Source organism: Mauremys mutica, chromosome 2 (assembly GCF_020497125.1).
Source record: "Mauremys mutica isolate MM-2020 ecotype Southern chromosome 2, ASM2049712v1, whole genome shotgun sequence".
Classification (NCBI taxonomy): Eukaryota; Metazoa; Chordata; order Testudines; family Geoemydidae; genus Mauremys; species Mauremys mutica.
Genome location: NC_059073.1, coordinates 144,613,165 through 144,632,737, shown reverse-complemented (window position 1 = coordinate 144,632,737; position 19,573 = coordinate 144,613,165). Strand labels below are relative to the sequence as shown.

Below are 19,573 nucleotides of genomic sequence, written 5' to 3'. Positions count from 1 at the left end.
CTCCTAGGCTCTGGGGGGTGTTTGGGCTAAATAAAGACTGCAGAAGGGTGTGTGTGTGTGTGTGTGTGTGTGTGTGTGTGTGTGTGCACACCCCTGTACAGAATGCCCACATGAGGCCCTTTGCACCACTCCTTTGAGGACTCGTGACTGGAGTGGTATGTAGGCTCTTGTGTTGATCCTCTGCGCAAGGGGTGAATTTCACTCTGATGCAAAAAATAAGTGAACAGGTTTGCAACACAGGAGGAAATATACAAGGATTCTAGCATCTTTGTAAGTATCCTGGACAAAATAAAGCTGGGAAGTGATGAACAGGGATTGTTTTCCCTATCTGGATTTGTGGGATATGCTGGAATCCATTGCAATTATTTTAAGGTGAACTGCAAAGACATTTAACTGCGGGAGGGGAGGGGGGAGAGGTGCCTGCGTGAGCACACTGTTAAAGATTCCACATCAGTAGCAGAATAGGTATGAGAGAGAGAGATGTGCCATCTGTCTCGGATGGTTCAGTGGTTCTCAGTGTGTGGGCTGCTTGTGGCCCAATCAGCACATAGCTGCGGCCCATGTGACATCTCAGGGCCATACAGGTAGTATTGGATGTGGCCTGCAATGGTAAATAGGTTGAAAACCACTGACAGATACAAGTGCTGCATCTTGGCAGTGGGTTAGACTAGATGACCCTTGCGGTCCCTTCTAACCTATGATTTTACGTGCATATATTCCTAATGATGTACTACTAAAATCAAATTATATCTTTAAAAGGAAATCTCTACCTATGTTAATTATGATACCTGAGATTATGAAAACTGAAAGAATTTTTCAACTCATCATTTTTTTTATTAGTCTATTCCAACATGTATATTGTGGTAATGCCCTGTCAGGCCCTGCTGTGCCTGGTACTGTACAGACTTATAACAACTGCCAGTCTCTGCCTCAGTGCACTTACATTTCAACTTTAATTTTTCTCCCATTTGTTTTTCCATCCGCGGGGGTGGCGGAAGTTGAGCCATCTCCATGCCCCTGTTGATGGGCAGTTTTACTTTATGGATCTCCTTCACTGAAGTCAAGCTGTGGTGTTCAGGTTTCTGACGCTTCCAGGAATGTTTACATTTCATCCCAGCGAAAACGCCTGCTTTTGTGGAAACTGAGAATAAAGAAATCACAAAACAATTCTATTTGGAGAGGGGTCGAGTTTTCAAAAATAGCCTCTAATATTTGATGCCTCCTGTTTGGAGTGTCAGATTTTAGGGACATATACGTTAGCTTCTCAGCTGCTGTAAATCGGTACAACGCCGCTGGAGTCAAGGGAACTACGCCAATTTCCACCAGGCCTTAGGGGCTGATTTTCAGAAGGGCCAAGCTTCTGCAGCTCCTGTTGGGTATGTCTACATTGCAGCTGGGATCAAGCCTCCAGGCCTGGGCAGACAGACTTGCACTAGCCGTTGGGGCCCCTGCAGAGACTCAGGCTTTTGCCACCTCACTCAGATCGAGAGGATTGCGTGGTAGAGCTGCCGCCCGAGCCGCAGTATCCACACTGCTGCTTTTAGCGCACAAGCATACCTAGCGCGAATCAGTCTATCCGGGAGAGGGGCCTCACACCTGGCTGCAGTACAGACAGATGTCACTTAGAGGTGTGGGTACGCAGTCGCTCTGAAATCAGGCCCCTTTCAGGTGTCTCCAATGGAGCATCCAGAAACTGAGGCCCCGAGAATTAGAGGATCTTTTTGAAAGTTTTGGGGTTGTACATTTTTGTGACCCTTTTTCTTTGGCAGAGAAAGCTACATTTTAGGGTATAAATCACTGGACCGTGTCCCTGTAAAGATTTCCATTAAATCTCTTTGAAATCGATTGAAAGACTCCCGTGGCCTTCAGACTGGGCCCTAGATGAGCCTTTGCCACAGTGCTAGCTGAACTCTTTCTTCGCCCTACAAGGGGGATCCCTCGGGATCAGGGGCACATTTGGGGAAGCAACCTATGTTGTACCTCTTCTGCAGACAAACCGGGATGCTCATTCTCCAGCCTGTCAGTCCAGGAGGAAGAAGGCTGACTTGGGAGAGAAGGGTTCTCTGCAGTTGTGGGGCCTTTTTCCGGTCCCTTGTCCATTCACAAATCCAGGCAGAGTTCCTTTGGGTGATGTTGGAGGTTCTCTGCATGGTCTCCTTCTCTGGATCCCTTGCTTTGACCCTGGATCATCATCACTTGATAGATTCTAGGGCTGGAAGGGACCTCGAGAGGTCATCTAGTCCAGTCCCCTGCACTCATGGCAGGTCTAAGTATTATCTAGACCAGGGGTCCCCAACCTTTTTAGGTCCAGGGACCGGTTTCGTTTGCCGGACCCTCCGCAGGCGTGCCTGCGGGAGGTCCAGCTGAGCCGCGGGACGAGCGCTCCCTCCGCAGTCGTGCCTGCGGGAGGTCCGCTGCTCCCGGGGCTCAGCTGGAGCTTCCGCAGGCACGCCTGCGGGAGGTCCACCGGCTCCAGTGGAGCTTCCGCAGGCGTGCCTGCGGAAGCTCCAGCTGAGCCCCAGGAGCAGCGGACCTCCCGCAGGCACGACTGCGGAGGGAGCGCTCGTCCCGCGGCTCAGCTGGACCTCCCGCAGGCATGCCTGCGGAAGCTCCACTGGGTCGGTTCGCGGCCCGGTTTCTAAGAGGCCGCGGACCGGTACCGGGCCGCGGACCGGGGGTTGGGGACCCCTGATCTAGACCATCCCTGACAGGTGTTTGTCTAACCTGCTCTTAAAAATCCCCAATGATGGAGATTCCACAACCTCGCTAGGCAATTTATTCCAGTGCTTAACCACCCTTTTCAGGGTGGTTAAGGGAGGTTTAGCTTGGACATTAGGAAAAAGTTCCTAACTGTCAGGGTGGTTAAACACTGGAATAAATTGCCTAGGGAGACTATGGAATCTCCATCTCTGGAGATATTTCAGAGTAGGTTAGATAAATGTCTATCAGGGATGGTCTAGACAGTATTTGGTCCTGCCATGAGGGCAGGGGACTGGACTCGATGACCTCTCAAGGTCCCTTCCAGCCCTAGAATCTATCAAGTTTTTCCTAATGTCAAAACCTAAACCTTCCTTGCTGCAATTTAAGCCCATTGCTTCTTGTCCTATCCTCAGAGGTTAAGAAGAACAGTTCTTCTCCCTCCTCCTTGTAACAACCTTTTATATACTTGAAAACTGTTATCATGTCCCCTCTCGGTCTTCTCTTTTGCAGACTAAACAAACCCAATTTTTCAATCTTCTCTCATAGGTCATGTTTTCTAGACCTTTAATCATTTTTGTTGCTCTTCTCTGGACTCTCTCCAATTTGTCCACATCTTTCCTGAATATGGTGCCCAGAACTGGACACGCTACTCCAGTTGTGGCCTAATCAGCGTAGAGTAGAGCAGAAGAATTTCTTCTTGTCTTGCTTACAACACTCCTGCTAATACATCTTCAACCCCCATCCTTGGTTTTTTATTTTATGTCCCCTGTCCGCAGTTAAATTGGAGTCCTTCCTCACCTGAGAGGGTGGGCTTTCAGGTCTGATAGGCTCCGCCTACCCCCGAGCCTTTAAATAGTCTGGGCGTTTTCACCAATGTTGCGCTCGCATAGAAAAGCTAAAGAAAGAATTTGGGGTGTATTGAAAACAACAGAAGGCCACAAACAGAAGACCCCATGTTTGATTGGGAGCTGGCTTCTGACCAAACAAAAATTGAGCTTTTATCAGCAGTCATTTATTTATGTATTGGCTTGTAAATTTAAAGCAGTGATTGTACCAAACGGCACCAAAGAAATGCAAAGAAACTCCCAGCATTTGTGGTCGGTTGAAACTTTCATCGTGTTTGAGTTTTGCCTCCATTGCCAGGAAAGATTTGGGTTATTTTGGGCAGGAAAAGAAAGAGAGAAAGAAAAGCTGCAAGAGAAAGCAATTAAGTAGGAGGCTGGACTTGGTACTTTATTAGGTGTCTCTGCTGTTAGACTAATAAAATCAGACTCCTCTGCGTGTCACTTATTGATCTCTGTCTGGACGCCTGCAGCCCAGCTGAGATTTGCTTTCTCCTGTCCTTGGCACGGGGCCAGTTAGACATGATGGGAATAAAAATTAGGACTGGGGATGGGTGGGAAAGAAAAGACAACCCAGCGGCAAACCCCTGCCTAACTAAGGAGCCTTCTGTGCTCACTGAAGCCCCAAGGAAAGCTGTTAACCTGACTGCAAGTTTCCTGCCGGGAGAGTGAGTTCTCTAGGTCCTCTGAGGTTGGCAAGCTCATGCTGAGTTTTATCCAAAGCCCATTGAAGTTAATGGGAATCTGATTTCCATGGAGTTTGGATCAGGCCCACTTTCTTCCCTGATTAGCAAACTTCCTAAGCCCTCCAATCTCTCTGGAAGCCCCAGACGAGCTCCACTAATTCTCCCAGCCCAGCAAGTTCTCTGTGAGATCGCAGTCTGAACAGGGTTCAGTTAATGGTACCAGCTATTCCACCTTGGATAACCGGCTCTCTAAAGGGCTGATCCAAAGACCACGGAAGTCCAAGAAAAGATGCTGATTGTCTTCCCTGGCCCTAAATCTTCCAAGCCTCTGCAGTCCTCTGAGATCAATTGATCCTCTAGTTGCTTCCCGGTCATGCTGATGTCCCCCATTCCCCCACTGCTAGAGCCAGCGCTGGAAACCTCATTGACTAAGACTTTAAAGCAGTGGGTTTCAAACTGCGGGCACTAGGTCACGGTGTCTCTTGTCAGCACCACTGACCGGGCCGTTAAAAGTGCCGTCGGTGGTTCTGCCCGGCTAAGGCAGGCTAGTCCCTACCTGTTCTGACAGCGCGCTGCGCCCCAGAAGCAGCCAGCAGCAGGTCCGGCGCCTAGGCAAGGGGGCCACGGGGCTCCACGCGCTGCCTCTGCCCTGAGCACTGGCTCTGCACTCCCATTGGCTGGTTCCCAGCCAATGGGAGCTGGGGGGCGGTGCCTGTGGGCGAGAGCTGCGCAGAGCTGCTTGTGCACCTCTGCCTAGGAGCCAGCCCTGCTGCTGGCCACTTCCAGGGCCCAGCATGGTCTACGGTGCCAGGACAGGCAAGAAGCCTGCCTTAGCACCCCCGCTGTGCCACTGACCGGGAGCCACCCGCGGTAGGCCTGCGCCCCAACCCCATGCCCCAGCCCTGAGCCCCCCCCAAACCTGGAGCCCCTTCCTGCACCCTTAAGCCTTCATCCATGGCCCCATCCCAGAGCCCTGACCCCCTCCCACATCCCAACCCCCAGCCCTGAGCCTGCTCCCACACCCTGAACCCTTCACTCCTGGCCCCACCCCACAGCCCTCACCCCCCACACACCAAGCCTCTGCCCCAGCCCTGAGCCCCTCCCACACCCCAAACCCCTCATCCCCTGTCGTGGGTATCAACAATTTTCTTCAACTGGGTCACCAGAAAAAACGTTTGGAAAGCACTGCTTTAAAGTACACCAGCTTCCATTCTCATACTGCTGGAGTATCCCTCTCATGAATTAGGGAGATCCGGCCTGGTGACCCTAGGCAGCACAGGCTGGAGAGCTAGAGAGGCAGAGAGAACCACAGGGTCTGCCTGTGTCCAGCAGCCTCTATTAAACCTCCCTCACCCCCAGTGTTCATTCTCACCAAGCCCTGCCTCCGCCAGCTCCAGCAGCACTATACACATAGCAGTGAAGCAGGAGCAGATGCAGTTGAAGGTAGCAGGTGTACAAGTTACTGTTGTCTCCTTCTGAGCTGCAGAGTCCCACCTTGGTTAACAAATTGACTTAGCTGGAGAAATAACGATAATGTATGTAATTACTTGCACTCCCGTACCCTGACCACATGGCTGATGCTCATGGGTGCTGCCAAGATCCAAAGCTGTGGCTTATGTATACTAGCCAGTCCTTGGGTTCTTCTGCCAGCTCTTTTCCTTCCAGCCCTTTGCCCTGTTTACTTTGGGGCTAGAACCCCTGATCTGCTGCTCTAAAAGCTACAGCCTGCTACCTCTGGAAGTACAGGGGGATCTGCTACCTCTGGAACTACAGGGGGATCTGTGAGCTCTGTAATAACAGTAGATCTCCGAGTGTTTTGCAGAGGGTGTCAGTATTGTTCGCCCCATTTTACAGATGGGGGGAATGCGACCATAGCCTCCATGTTCAAACGCTGCACACTACTGTACCACCTGTACAAAATATGCCTTTTGAGCAGTGATACTCAGACCTCAGTGGTTCAGGAGCCAAATTAGCAGTCAGCATTACCCGGAAGAGCCACAGTCATGTGAATTCATTGTTTCATTTACTATTTTTATATATTCTCACAACAAAAGGTCTGACCAGGTATTATTATTTTATCAACTACAACTGGTTAATTACACAGTAAAAGCATCCTGACTGGCTAATAATTTAGATTTGGTTGATAATTAAATCGCACAGTTTTAATGTGTTCTGCAAAGAGCCACAAGAGACTCATTAAAGAGCCACTTGCAGCTTGCGATCCTCAGTCTGGGTATCGCTGCTTTTAAGGTAACATTTGAAAACGAACCGCATGCTGTTGTACATGCCAAGACTATAACGGGGTTCAAAAAAGAACTAGATAAGTTCACGGAGGACAGGTCCATCAGTGGCTATTGGCAGGGATGGTGTCCCTAGCCTCTGTTTGCCAGAAGCTGGGAATAGAGAAGGATCACTCAATGATTTCCTGTTCTGTTCATTCCCTCTGAAGCACCTGGCACTGGCCACTGTCAGTAGACAGGATACTGGGCTAGATGGACCTTTGGTCTGATCCAGTACGGCCGTTCTTATGTACTGGTCAGTAATATTGTGAGATGTAGGTGACAGTGCTGTGTGTGGAATTATGGATACTCGCTGATGTTATGCTTTGAGGTCTGGGATTAAAAGGTGTTTAAACCAGGCGTGTCGAGGGAGTTGATAAACAGGTTTTCTCAAGACAAAGGGAAGAGGCCAACACCTCAAACCAGGTGTGGCCAGATTCAATGGGCTAGTCATTTGTATCTGAGGTTGCAGGAGAGAACATTTTACACTGTACAGTTGCATCAGGAAGCATCACATTGGAAAGCTGTAATCAATTGGAGTCACCCCATGGAGGAGACTGATCCCCAGGGGAGCAATTTAGCCCTTGAAACCAAGGCAGACTTTGACGTATAAGGGCACACAGAAAGACTTTGCTTTATCCTGCACCTGACGAGACAAGGAAAACCAACTCCTTGGCCTCTGCAGGGATCCTGGCTGAAAGCAAGCCAGCCATTGCCGGGCTAGGAAAATTGGTGAGGAAACTACCTTGTGCAAAGGCTGTAGCTTGTTAAGTTCTCAGTCATTAGAAAACGTATCTTTACTTTTGTTTGTTACCCTTTCTACCCGGTATCACTTAACCTATGCCCTTTTGGTAATACACTTACTTTGTTTTGGCTCTAAACCAACTCAGGGCTGTGTTTGAAGGGAAGGGTGTGCTTACCGCGGTTAAGGTATAAGCCGTAAAAGAGCAGCGAACTTAATATCTTCTGTCAATGTACAGCAGTAGGGGCTGTGCATTGCAGAGAAACTTCTCTGAGGAGCCCGGGGGGCTGGAGATCACTGATTGTCATCTGCTAGGCAAGGTTTGGGCTGGGAGAGCCTTGAGGAGTTTGCTGGCGAGGCAGACAGGCTGGGAGCTGACACAGTCCAATCTCCAGCAAAGCTCACTTTCGCTGATGCAGGGAGGAAAGAAACACAGTGGCTCCCAGCTCTGGGTGTTCCCAGCAGCATGTTGCAGGGAAACTGAGGCACGCAGCACGGAAGTGACTTGCATTCCAGTGAGAGAGCTAGGAACAGGAACCTGGGTCTCCTGAATCTGTTAGGCCATACTGCCCCTCTAGTAGCATTAGAACTTTTGGTTTGATTGCACGTTCTGGCTTGGCAGCATTTTGCCCTGGTATAAACGACTGCCCCAAGTGCAGGGCAGTGGAGAATCAGGGCGTAGCTCTTCTGTGGGCTGCTACTACTAAAGGAACATGCTGCGATGCTTTTTGGGAGGCTCCAGAACTGTAAGTTACCTTGTTGCCCCTCTGCCTCGGTGAGAGAGAGGTTTGCGGATGCTAAACTGTGTGTCGGCTCCCTGACACTCCATTGTGTTAGCCAATGCCTCAGGACCCTGCCAGCCTGTAGTTTGCCTTGCTGGTAATACTTGGTGCACTTCAGTTCCTGAACCCCCTCTAGTTTTCCTGTAGCACATCACCCCTGTCCTAGGACACCCCCAGAAGTTACCGAGTCGGCTGTCTCCAAAGAGGCGATATGCACACTAGCCTGTTGGCTCAGCCGAGGAGGCACGCTTTCCTTTGCTATTACGGCACTGAGATTGGCTTAGGGCAAAACAAAGAGAAGTTTATTAGTAGGTCGAGATTTTGTCAGTGATACGAAGCAAACCAAAATGGTTACTAATAAAACAAAAGTGTAACCTGCTGTCCAGTGACTAAAACTTAGCTTTATCAGGTTACGATCTTCTGTCTAAAGCAGTTTTCTTACCTAACGTGACCTTTCAGCCAGGATCTAGCTGTCATGGCGGCATAAGTACTGTTCCTTTCACCTCCTCAGTGATGAGTAGCACAGTGTTGTTTTGCTTCACCTTATATTTCCCCAAAACTCACTGTTTGGACCCCAGAGCCAAGACAACCTCCTGTGGCTTTAGCCTCTGGTGTCTTCCTAGGCTGACTTCACGACCTGGCTTTTCCTGTTGACTTGCATACAAATTGGGCATCCTTTGTGTTGATTTCACAATGCTTAATTTACATTAGAGGAAGGGAGATAATTCCCTTCCCCCCGTCGGGAAGAAAACTTGTTTCTCCCTGTGTTAGGTTACAAACTTTAAAGCATAATATCAGTGAGTATATATGATTCCTCATATAGTGTTAATACAGACATTTCACACTGATACTAGTGACCAGTAAGAACATAACAGCTATCCTGGGTGAGACCCATGGTCCATCTTGCCCAGTATCCTGTCTTCTGACAGGGGCTAGTGCCAGGTGCTTCAGAGGGAATGAACAGAACAAGGCAATTTATCAAGTGATCCATTTCCGTTGTCCACTCCCAGCTTCTGGAAGTCAGAGGTTTATGGACATCCAGAGCATGGAGTTGCATCCCTAATGCTAATAGCCATTGACAGACCTACCCTCTCATGAACTAATCTAGTTCTTTTTTTAACCCATTTATACTTTTGGCCTTCACGACATCCCCTGGCAACGAGTTCCACAGGTTGACTGTGTGTTGTGTATAGAATTACTTCCTTTACGTTTGTTCTAAATCCGCTGTCTATTAATTTCATCAAGTGAGTCCTAGTTCTGGTGGTATGTGAAGAGGTAAATAACACTTGGTGTGTTAAATATTTACTTTCTCCACACCATTCATGATGTTATAGATCTCTATCATTTCCCCCCTTAGTCATCGCTTTTCTAAAATGAACAATCCCAGTCTTTTACATCTCTTCTTCTATGGGAGCTGTTCTATACTCCTAACCATTTTTTCCTTCTCTGTACTTTTTCCAAATAGGGCGACCAGAACTTGACACAATATTCAAGATGTGGGCATACCATGGATTTATATAGAGGCATTGTGATATTTTCTGTCTTATTATCTGTCCCTTTCCTAATGGTTCCTAACCTTCTGTTCGCATTTTTTGACTGTGGCTGCAGATTGAGTGGATGTTTTCAGAGAACAATTCATAATGACTCCAAGATCTTTCTTGAGTGGTAACAGCTAATTTAGACCCCAGCATTTTGTATGTATTGTTGGGATTATGTTTTCCAGTGTGCATTACTTTGCACTTATCAGCATTGAATTTCATCTGCCATTTTATTGCCCAGTCCCCCAGTTTTGTGAGATCCCTTTGTAACTCTTCGCAATCTGCTTTGGACTTAACTATCTTGAGTAATTTTGTATCATCTGCAAACTTTGCCATCTCACTGTTTATCCCCTTTTCCAGATCATTATTGAATATGTTGAACAGCACAGGTCCCAGTCTAGATCCTTGGGATCCCAGTCTAGATCCTGCCATTTATCACTTTCCATTGTGAAAACTGACCATTTATCCCACCCCTTTGCTTCCTATGTTTTAACCCATTACTGAATCACAAAAAGATTTGCTTTGCTTTGTTTAAGAGCCTTTGGCATGGGATCTTGTCAAAGGCTTTCTGAAAGTCCAAGTCCACTGTATCCACTGGCTCACCCGTGTCCGGATGCTTATTGACACCCTCAAACAATTCCAATAGATTGGTGAGGTGTGATTTCCCTTTTACAAAAGCCCTGTTGACTTGGTGCGTCGCCGGCTTTCGTTTAATACCTTGCAGGACATTTTCTGGATAACCAGGATGACACCAGTGTGTTAGGTGTAATGAGTATGTTGGGGCCTCACAAGAAAGTTGCTGACACAGACTTGTGAGCCACTGGTGGGCCTCTGGGTCACTCATGCATAGCGTGTACTGGAGGGCAGGACCAACTTTCCATCCAGGGGAGGAGAGCGGTGCACAGACACCTCTGCCCCAGCGCATTGTTGACCCTTCTGCAGCCTCAGGTGTAGAGAGGCTGGAGAGTTTGAGAATCTGGAAAAGACCAACGCACAGAGAGTTCCAAATGTTTATGGTTTGTCCTCCTGTCATTGCACTGAGCTGTTGCCTGAATAGGGAGCGTTTTAAATGCCCTTGGAGCTGGATTCGGGTCTCAATTACCTCATCATCAATCCAGCGCCACCCCTGTTGGAATCCGTGCCGTTCCTCCAGAGTTATGCCAGTCTGAGATCAGAATCCAGCCCTGAGCAAGCCGCTATCCTGCCCCTTCAGCCCTGAGCCAACCTCCGCTCAGACTCCAGGGTGGTTTAAGCAGCTCAGCGACAGCGGAAGGCAGCCCATCTCCCTTGGCAGCATCCGGCCAAGACAATCGCAGACAAGTGCAGCCAGCATGAAGGGGGCAAGGTGGGCCAGCAGGCTGAATAGCAGCGAGCGTGGGAGCTGGAGGGGAGCAGGTGGGGTAGGGAGGGCTGGGGTGGGCGGGGAGGGATTTGTGTGCCAGGGTGCCTCTCTCTGCTAATCGGCTCTCCGCAGAGCTCATAAAAATGCACAGCACTGAGCCAGCCTATGCAAATCCCATAGCATCTGGGGGGCCGCGGGGCTGTTCAGTTTGCAATGACTGTGGCAGGCCAGTTCAGGGCTGGCGCAAGGTTGTAAAGCAGGGTCTGATCTTTCAGGGTTAAAATGCTGCCTTAAGAACGCCTCCACATTTTATTACTCCTGTCTTGCTGGCGTTGAGGTCGGGGAATGCTTTGCAGAACACTCCCCCGGGGATGCAGTGGTAGAGGTGGCTTTCAATGCCTTGAGGCCCTCATGGAGGAGGATAAAACTGAGTTCTTTGTATTCTTTTAAGGGGGAATCGGTGCTGGATTATCTACCCTGGCAAGTGATGTCCTCTGTCCACAGGGACAGTCGCAATATAGACTTCCCCAGCCACTGTCACCAAACTGGAGGTGGAACCGCTAGGGGTGAGCAGAAAGTTTATGATAGCCGGGACCGGACTCACTGATCCAGGAGCTCCCTTTCAATCCCGTGTTGCTGAAGTTAAACATACACGGCTGTTTTACGCTGTAATCTCTCTGCTGAGATTTCTGATGCAGCGTCGGATTCGCCACTCCATTATACTGACTTCTTCTTCGAGTGATTGCTCCTATGCATTCCATTGTAGGTGCGCGCGCCGCGCGTGCCCGGTTCTTCGGAACATTTTTAGCCTAGCAACTCCGGCGGGCCGGCTGGCGCCCCCTGGAGTGGCGCCGCCACGGCGCCTGTTATATACCCCAGCCGGCCCGTCCGCTCCTCAGTTCCTTCTTTCCGCCCGTGACGGCTAGTAGGAACAGTGGAGTGCTCCTGTGCCTCCACAGCCTTAGCATTCTCCGTACCTTTTCTGTGGATAGTTGTGCATAGTTGTTGAATTTCTTAGTTTTCTAGTTATATAGTTAGTTGTATAGTATAGTATAGTGTAGTATAGTACTTAGGGAATTAGAGGGCTTACCCCTCTTCTTCTGCCCCGGTGCGGGCTTATGCCCAGAGCACCGGGATTCAAGCCCTGCGCGGCTTGCCAGCGGCCCATGCCGGTCAGCGACCCGCACGACTCCTGCCTCTGCTGCCTCGGGGAGTTGCACAGACCAGAGAAGTGCCCCATCTGTGTGGCCTTTAAGCCTCGTACGAGGAAGGAGCGGGACTCACGGTTAAAGCACCTGCTGATGGAGTCGGCGCTCCAGCCTCCGGCGCCAGCTCCAGCGGCGCCGAAGCCGCCCTCGACGAGCAGCGCACCGGCAGCACCGGGCCGCTCCGGTACCGAACCGGCACCGAAGACCCGGCGCCGCTCCCTCTCCCGGGGGAGGAAGCACAAGGCGCCGAAGACGGCCACCGCGAAACACCAGCGGAAGCCGTTAGCCCAGCCGCCGCCGCAGCAAACGGTGCAGGCTGAGGCAGTGCACGCTAAGTGCACCGGGCCGTTGACTCCGGCGCCGCAAGGCCCGTTGAGTCCGGCGCCGCCCAGCTCCCCGGTACCCACCGAGGAGGAGCTGCGGATGCCGTCGACGCCGGAGGCGTTCGCAACGGCGAGGGAGCTGATTGACCTGACGACGGCGCCGTTGCATCAGCCACCGGCACCACCGGTGCGGACATTGAAGTCCCTCGGCAAGCCGGCGATGATTCGCCCTCCATCCCCGGGCTCCCGAGGCGACCGCGACTCCAGGATCCGGACTCGGTCCCGGTCCCCCTCGCGCAGACGGTCACCGCCGCACGCCTCTCCAGCCGGCCGGCGATCACCATTACGACGCCGCTCAGTGTCTCGGCACCGATCACTGCCCCGGCACCGCTCTCGATCACGCGACCGGTCGTACTCCCGGCGGCGCTCCAGGTCCCGGTCGAGAAGTCACCGGTACCGCAGCAGGTCCGTGTCCAGGCACCGTGACCATCATCGGGACTCCCATAGCCGGTCCAGGCGTCGCAGATCGCAATCAAAGTCCGGTCCCCGGCACCACCGGTCGAGCTCCCGGCACCGCCGGTCGAGCTCCCGGCACCGGCGCTCGAACTCCCGCCGACACAGGTCGACCTCGCGGGGCCGCCGATCCCCTTCTCGGCACCGGAGATCCAGTTCCCGACGCCGTCGGTCCCACTCCCGGCACCGCGCGGAGCAAAGGTCCCGCTCGCCGCTTGCCTCCCGTGCCGTCCGGCACCACCTTTCGGCACCGGAAGCTCGTCTAACGCCACCGTTGGATGCCCGCCCAGGCGCCGCCACGGCCCCACCCTGGCCGTCCAGGGAGCCCTCCGTTGCCTCCCATCGGAGCAGTGCGGTGGACTTCAGAGCAGGGTCACTGCCACCGGACCAGGGACCCCAGTATTGGGGGCATTGGGTACCCTGGGCTCAATATGAGCAGGGGCCTCCCCCGCCACCTAGGCAGCCAGGCTCGACAAGGTCTGCGCCAGTGGCTACCGTCAGCAGACCCCCCCCGTCTCCACCTACACCAGCCGAGGCCCACGGCCCACTTGTCGGGCACGACTCGACGCCGCCAGATCACCAGGGAGCAGAGCAGCATCAGCAAGACGCTCTGCCGGGACAATCCTCATCCTCATCCCCCGATGAGGGGGTGGCAGGAGCGGCGCCATCAGGGCCCCCACCTATTGACCTCAGGGCACACCAGGACCTGCTCCGCAGGGTGGCAAAAGCCATTAATTTGCCAATCGAGGAGGTCCAAGAGGTCGAAGACCCGATTACGGATGTGGTGGGGGATGACGCCCCCGTCCGAGTGGCGCTCCCCTTTATCCGCACCATACACAAAAACAACGCCACCATCTGGCAGTCACCGTCCTCCGTCGCTCCCACAGCGCGGGGCGTAGAACGGAAGTATTCTGTCCCGCCTACGGGGTACGAATACTTATACATACACCCCACCCCCGATTCTCTCGTGGTCCAGTCAGTCAACGACCGCGAGCGTCACGGACAACTGGCTGCCGCGCCTAAGTCCAAAGAGGCCCGGCGCATGGACTTATTGGGGCGAAAGATTTATTCGGCGGGAGGTCTTCAGCTCCGCATCGCTAACCAAATGGCCCTCTTATCCAGATACGCGTTTAATATTTTGGGGTGCCTCACAAAATTTAAGGAGCTGACCCCGCAGGACTCGCGGCCCGAATTTTCGGCGCTGCTGGAAGAGGGCAAATTAACGTCCAGAACCCTAATAAAAGCGGCCGTGGACGCAGCGGACTCGGGGGCTAGAACGGTGGCATCCGGCATCACGATGCGCCGCATTGCGTGGTTGCAGTCTTCCACCCTCCCACCTGAGGTCCAGTACACCCTCCAGGACCTCCCGTTCAATATGCAGGGCTTGTTTTCGGAGAAAACGGACGCCAGAATTCAAACCCTCAAAGACGGGAGGATTGCAATACGGACGCTAGGCATGCACACGCCGGCCACGCAGAGACGTTCCTTCCGTCACCAGCCCTACCGACCTTTCCACCAGTCCAGAACTAGGCCTTTTAACAATCGACGCACGGCCCCCTTCCGCCGTAGACCGTCAGGGGGGCGGCGCAACCAGGCCCAGGGCTCGTCGAAAGCTCCGCAGGCTCAGAAGCCGGCCTTTTGATGGGACGCCCGAGGGCCGCCCACCACTCTCCCCCCAGGATCCATCCCTTTTGTTCTCGAATCGCCTTTCCCGTTTCCTTCCGGCATGGTCTGCTATAACATCGGACAGCTGGGTCCTCAGCACCGTCCAGCACGGCTACCGCCTACGCTTATTTCGCCCCCTCCCTCCCACCCACCTTCCCTGTCCCTCTTCAGGGACCCCTCTCACGAGCAAGTCCTCCTACAAGAGGTCCAGTCTCTGTTGAGCGTGGGTGCCATCGAGGAGGTGCCTCCAAACAGGTGGGGCAGGGGATTCTACTCCAGATATTTCCTCATCCCCAAGGCGAAAGGAGGCCTTCGTCCCATCTTAGATCTCCGGGAGCTCAACAAGTACCTATGCAAGCTCAAGTTTCGCATGGTAACCTTGGGGTCTATTATCCCTTCCTTGGATCCGGGAGACTGGTTTGCCGCCCTCGACATGAAGGATGCGTACTTTCATGTGGCTATTTACCCCCCCCACAGACGCTACCTGCGCTTCATGGTCAACGAGACACACTACCAATTCGCGGTGTTACCCTTCGGCCTCTCCACGGCCCCGAGGGTATTCAACAAGTGCATGGCAGTCGTGGCCGCAGCCCTCTGTCGTCGCGCGATCCACGTATACCCATATCTCGACGACTGGCTGATCCGGGGTCGCTCGCGAGAGTTGGTGACAGCTCAGGTGTCCGAAATACTGCAACTGTTTCGGTCCCTCGGCCTTCTGGTCAATGCCGAGAAGTCCCAGTTAGTTCCGGCGCAGCGCCTCGAGTTCATAGGAGCGGTCCTCGACTCCAACCTCGCCAGAGCCTGCCTCCCTCGGCACGAGACGATGGTCTCACTAATCCAAGCCCTGCAGGCCTTCCCTTCCACGACGGTGAGGTCCTGCCTCCGCCTGCTGGGTCACATGGCAGCGTGCCCCTTTGTGACCGCAAACGCAAGACTCAGGCTTCGTCCGTTCCAGATGTGGCTGGCATCGGTATACCGCCCCCACCGCGACCCTATAGATCTACTGGTCACGGTCCCGCACCCCACTCTACAGTCGCTCAACTGGTGGCTGCATCCGGAGATAGTCTGCGCAGGGGTTCTCTTCCGCCCCCCTCGCCCGTCGGTCACCCTGACAACAGACGCTTCGGCGCTCGGATGGGGGGCCCACCTGGGAGACCTCCACACCCAGGGTCTCTGGTCGGCCCAGGAGCTCTCCCTCCATATCAACGTCCGGGAGCTGAGAGCGATCCGCCTCGCTTGTCTCGCCTTTCTTCCACACCTCCGGGACCGCTGCGTAGCGGTATACACGGACAACACGGCGGCCATGTTTTATGTCAACAAGCAGGGCGGGGCCCGGTCCTCCCCGCTGTGCAAGGAGGCGATGCTCCTATGGGATCTCTGCGTAACCCACTCGATTCGCCTCGAAGCGTTCTTTCTACCAGGAGTGCAGAACACGCTGGCCGACCGTCTAAGCAGGTCCTTCGCCTCTCACGAGTGGTCGCTTCGCCCCGACGTGGCTCACACCATCTTCCAGAGGTGGGGATTTCCCCAGATAGACCTCTTTGCCTCCAGGACCAACAGAAAGTGCCACAGGTTCTGCTCGTACCAGGGTCGGGCTCCGGACTCTATCTCCGATGCATTCCTCCTGCCCTGGACGGGTCCCCTCCTATACGCGTTCCCCCCGTTCCCGCTTGTCCACCGAGCAGCTTGGTTCCTGAGTGGTTGACCGACGCAGAGAGGGGTTGTTCGGCAGCGGTGCAACGAGTTCTGCTGGAAAGCAGGAAACCCTCGACACGGGCTACTTACCTCGCTAAGTGGAAACGCTTCGCACTCTGGTGCGACCAACGAGGCCTCAACCCATTCTCGGCCCCCATCCAGACCGTCCTTGATTACCTCTGGTACCTGAAAGGTCAAGGTCTCGCAATCTCCTCCTTGAGGGTGCACCTGGCAGCGCTGTCAGCATTCCTGCCTGTGATAGAAGGCCGCTCTCTCTTCTCCAACCCAATGGTAGCCCGCTTCCTTAAAGGGTTAGACCGTCTCTTCCCGCAGGTGCGTCCGCCCGCTCCGACTTGGGACCTGAACCTAGTTCTCGCCCGCCTGATGGGACCACCCTTCGAGCCCCTGGCCTCGTGCTCTCTGCTCCATCTTACCTATAAGACGGCCTTCCTCGTGGCGATTACATCCGCCAGACGGGTCTCAGAGCTCCGCGCCCTGACGGCGACTCCCCCGTATACCGTCTTTCACGGGGATAAGGTGCAGCTCCGACCGCACCCGGCCTTCCTCCCCAAAGTGGTGTCGGCCTTCCATCTCAACCAGGACATCTTCCTCCCGGTCTTCTTCCCGAAGCCGCATGCCTCGCCTCGGGAACAGCAGCTCCATTCCCTCGACGTTCGTAGAGCGCTCGCTTTCTACATTGACCGGACAAAGCCCTTCCGGCACTCGACCCAGCTGTTTGTGGCAATCGCTGACCGCATGAAAGGCGAGCCAGTTTCCTCGCAGCGGATTTCTTCCTGGGTGACATCCTGCATTAGAACGTGCTACGAGCTTGCTCGCGTTCCCCCGTGCCGACTCACCGCGCACTCGACGAGGGCACATGCCTCATCGGCCGCTTTCCTGGCACACGTTCCCGTCCAGGACATCTGTAGAGCGGCCACCTGGTCTTCTGTCCACACCTTCGCCTCCCACTACGCGTTGGTGCAGCAGTCTCGAGACGACGCAGCCTTCGGCTCTGCGGTATTACACTCCGCCACGTCTCATTCCGACCCCACCGCCTAGGTAAGGCTTGGGAATCACCTACAATGGAATGCATAGGAGCAATCACTCGAAGAAGAAAAGACGGTTACTCACCTGTAGTAACTGGTGTTCTTCGAGATGTGTTGCTCCTATCCATTCCAGACCCGCCCTCCTTCCCCACTGTCGGAATAGCCGGCAAGAAGGAACTGAGGAGCGGACGGGCCGGCTGGGGTATATAACAGGCGCCGTGGCGGCGCCACTCCAGGGGGCGCCAGCCGGCCCGCCGGAGTTGCTAGGCTAAAAATGTTCCGAAGAACCGGGCACGCGCGGCGCGCGCACCTACAATGGAATGGATAGGAGCAACACATCTCGAAGAACACCAGTTACTACAGGTGAGTAACCGTCTTTTTACGGGGTTTTCAGAGTTCGTATGACAGCAGCACATAGAGGTCACAAGATCAGGACTCCCTTGCTCTGGGTGCTGTGCTTATGCATGGGAAGAGACAGCACTTGCTGCAGAGACCTTGCATTCTAATTAGACAAGATAGGCAAAAGATGGGAGGGGAAACTGAGGCACAACTCATTGCATGTAATCCTCTCCAACATCACTACAGCTGTGCCTGGATTCCCAGCAGCAGCAGGGGATGAAGGATCCTCGTTGTACCTTGATAGTGCTCGCAGCCACCCACTCCTGCTGTGAATTGATATGGCTAGAAAATCCCGAGGAGTATTGGTACAATGCAGCTCGTTAGCCCACGGCGAGATGTTGCACAAGGCTGTGTTGATTTTTGGCCAGGTGCAGGGCAGTGGCCGGAGCAGGGATGGGGCACTATCCATCCGCTTTACAGACATTAATGAGTTGAGCCTCACAGCCTGCACTATTGTTTCCTTTTTACAGGTGAGGAAACTGAGGCATGGGGCAGGGACATGACTTTCCCAAGGTCAACCACCAAGTTAGTGGGGAAGATGTGAAGTTAACCAATAGTTCTGACTTGTAGCCCCTGCTTCCTAACTGGTCAGTGACTCAGCCCGCCCTCCCTGGTGGCTCAGCGGGGCTCTGGAGAACCAGGGAGCCGTGCACAGTGCGCATAGCTTTGACTGGAGAATTTGGCATTGTCCCTTTCCTTCCTCTGGTTTCCTCTGTTTATATCCTAGCTCTGCTCTTCTCTCTGCACGTCTGTGTTAAAGCAGGATCCCTCCCGCTTTGCTGGCTTTGGCCTCTGTCCCTTTACCTGGACTTTGACACCACGTGGGTGGAGATCTGTTTTCCCATGATTGAAATTGCAGGGGAAGTTTTCAGCAAGGCAGAGTCTGATGACCAAAGTTGGCTTTTGGCCAGGACTCCTGACTCCTACCCTTGGAGAACAGCACCATGGGATCATTAATAACCAGGCTCTCGGTTTTACAGTACGTCCCCATCTCACCACCACACCAGCTAAGAGGAAAAAATGATAGTGACTCTCCAGCAACACGTTCCTTGGCGATCCCCCTGTCCAAGTACTCATGCAACACGGCCCTCCTTAGCTCGTGAGAACTGATGGGAATCGTGGCATAAAGGCAGTCAGGCTGCGGAGTAACCATACTGGAAGGATGGGACTGGTTCTTTCTAGCTTCTTAATCACTGTGGCATCGGAGCTCCTTCCAGTAGTACATTAAGCAGCGTGACAGCACATCCATCATGTGGTGTCTGTGCTCTTACCATCTTCCCGGGAGAAGTGTTTGATGTCGAGTGTCTTGTTTTGGTATTTTATTTTAAATACACATGTTGCTTGTTAAAAAAAAAGAAAAGAGTCACATTATAGAGCCACTCTACACATGTAATTTGTGAATTAAACAAATGTTAAAAGTTTCAGTTTCTAGCCATGGCCTGGAGTCCCCCTCCCAATTTCTGAGGATTTTCTAAAATGTTTTTCTCTTCTCCTTTGCCATGTGAAAGACCAAGGAAACTGATCATATAGGGAGAAATGTGAAACTGTCTGCACACTGACTTAGTGCTGTCCAGTGCGTAAAGGAAACAGACTGAAAAGATCAGTGAGAAATATTTTTCCTAGCCCTCCGATCTCCTTCAGTTAACAGGGACCGTGTGTGTTATGGTAACAAGGGAAGTGTTTTCAGACAGATGTGTGGGTCTGAAATGGATCGTGTCATTTCACACAGAATGCCCAGGGCTCTGTCTGAAAAAGGCTCTGGGGGTGGTGATTTTTGATGCAGGGGAGCCAGTGTGGATAGCACGCTGGACAG

General features: G+C 53.1%; 1 protein-coding gene across 3 annotated transcripts in view; it reads left to right on the top strand.

Moving 5' to 3' along the window:
• TET3 (tet methylcytosine dioxygenase 3) overlaps positions 1-19,573 on the top strand; it is a 165,943-nt gene that overhangs the window by 98,683 nt on the left and 47,687 nt on the right. The gene's annotated exons all lie outside the window — the stretch shown is intronic.